Source organism: Lathyrus oleraceus, chromosome 7 (genome assembly GCF_024323335.1).
Source record: "Lathyrus oleraceus cultivar Zhongwan6 chromosome 7, CAAS_Psat_ZW6_1.0, whole genome shotgun sequence".
NCBI lineage: Eukaryota > Viridiplantae > Streptophyta > Magnoliopsida > Fabales > Fabaceae > Lathyrus > Lathyrus oleraceus.
Window position 1 is genome coordinate 485,963,408 of NC_066585.1, and position 1,979 is coordinate 485,965,386.

The following is a 1,979-nucleotide window of genomic DNA, read 5'->3' on the forward strand; positions in this document are numbered from 1 at the left end:
TTATCTCTTGGATCGACTGGGCCTTCCAATTCCGTTCCACTTCGCAATGTGATTGTGTTGGCGTGGCCCTTTGGGTTTGGTTGTGGTTGGGTAGGAAATACGCTAGCTAGGGCACCAGTAACTGCTTGTTATTGTGTTACTTGGGAGATTTTTGTCTCTAGCATTTTGTTATGTGTGGCTAAAGCGTCTACCTTATTTCCCAACTGTTTCACCAGCTCATTATTATGAATGTTTTGATTCATAAATTCCTCATTTTGTTGAGTCTGAGATGCAACGAAGTTTTCCATCATTATTTCAATATTCGACTGCTTAGGTGCTTGAAGAGCAGTGGGTGCGGCTTTTTGATAACCGGGAGGAGTAGTAGTTGTTGGGCTAGGAGAAAACAATGCATTATTGTTCTTATAAGAAAAGTTATGGTGATTCCTCTAGCTAGGATTGTAGGTATTGGAGTACGGGTTTTCTTGGGCATATTTAAATTGGTCAAACAAAATTCCAACCAATAATTGACATTCAGGAGTGTTGTGCCCATGAGTTCCACATAGCTCACAATTAGGTGCCACAATAGTTGCTAGAGTTATGGTTAAACTCTTGATCTTTGGTGTAAGGACGTCTACCTTGGCATTGACATGGTCTATGTCGTTAACTTCATACATACCGTCCCTTGTTTGGGAATTTTCTACTGGAGTTCATTCACCTCCCCATTGGTAATGATTTTGCGCCATGTTTTCTATGAGTTGATAGTCGTCTTGATAGGGTTTGTCCATTAGAGTGCCACCAACTGCATCATCTAAGGTTAATTTAGTGTTGTATAGGAGACCATTGTATAAGGTATGGATAATTAGCCATTGCTTAAGTCCATGATGTAGACAAAGTCTCATCAATACTTGTACCTTTCCCATTCTTCAAAAAGTGACTCTTCATCTTTATGGTTGAATCCGTTAATTTGGCTTCTTAGCATAACTATTTTGCTAGGTGGGAAATATCAGGCTAAAAAAGGCTTTATTCAATTTATTCCATGTTGTGATGGAGTTTGTTCGTAGAGACTGGAGCCAAGCTCTAGCTCTATCTCTTAAAGAAAAGGGAAAGAGATGTTTCCGTATGTCTTATGGATTTACACCATTAGCTTTCAATGTGTCTGTGTACTTCACAAACACTGACAAATGAAGGTTCGGGTCCTTTATGGGATTACCAGAGAACTAGTTTTGTTGCACGATTTGCAACAGGGCGAGTTTTAACTCGAAATTGTTTTTCTTCGATGGTGGGGTTACAATACTCGAGAAACATAGTCCTTGAGAGGACGATTTTAGTTTGCATCCATATCTGGAGTTGGGATATTATACTCTAAACGAAGTTGTCTAACTCAGCGTTTGAGGATAAAACGCTCAATTTCATTAATGGGTTGTACTAGCTTGTCCTCCGAGGAACGAGCGTTTGGCATACAATCAACTAACTAGTAAAGAAATATAACTAAGCTTTGTCTTAGTCTATACAGTGTAACAACAAAGTTATGATATTGACCAAACTAGTCCCCGACAACAACGCTTAAAACTCGATGGAGCTATTCCGTAAGTTCATATAATCAATTGTAGTTTTAAAAGATATCAAACCCACATGGACTAATGATGCGTATGTTTTTTGCAAGTATACGAACGCGTCAGAGTAATATAAAAGATTGTCGAATCCACAGAGACCAAGTGTCAATCTATCGTTATCTATTGTTATGGTGTTTATCAAAGGCAGTCAAAATAAGTGTTTTAGGGTATGCAAGGAAAAGTAAAGTATTGAATAAAGTTCAATTAATAAAGACATGGTCGAATGTAATTCACGTAATCAATTAATAATCCAAGTACTTGCTAATAGAACTACTTATGGGCAGTGTTTCCTACTTTGAAAAGAACTAATTTAACAGGAACTGTCGCTTTCCCGTATTCAGAACCGAGTCGTACTCCCTAATCAAACCCTCTTATTGTCACTTATAA

The 1,979-nt window shown here is 38.1% G+C and overlaps 1 non-coding gene across 1 annotated transcript; it reads left to right on the top strand.

Annotated features, from left to right (window-relative positions):
- The first annotated feature begins 852 nt into the window (after positions 1-852).
- Positions 853-958, top strand: LOC127109433 (small nucleolar RNA R71). The gene has a single exon (XR_007796723.1). It is a non-coding gene; the product is annotated as a small nucleolar RNA R71 (small nucleolar RNA).
- The last annotated feature ends 1,021 nt before the right edge of the window (positions 959-1,979 follow it).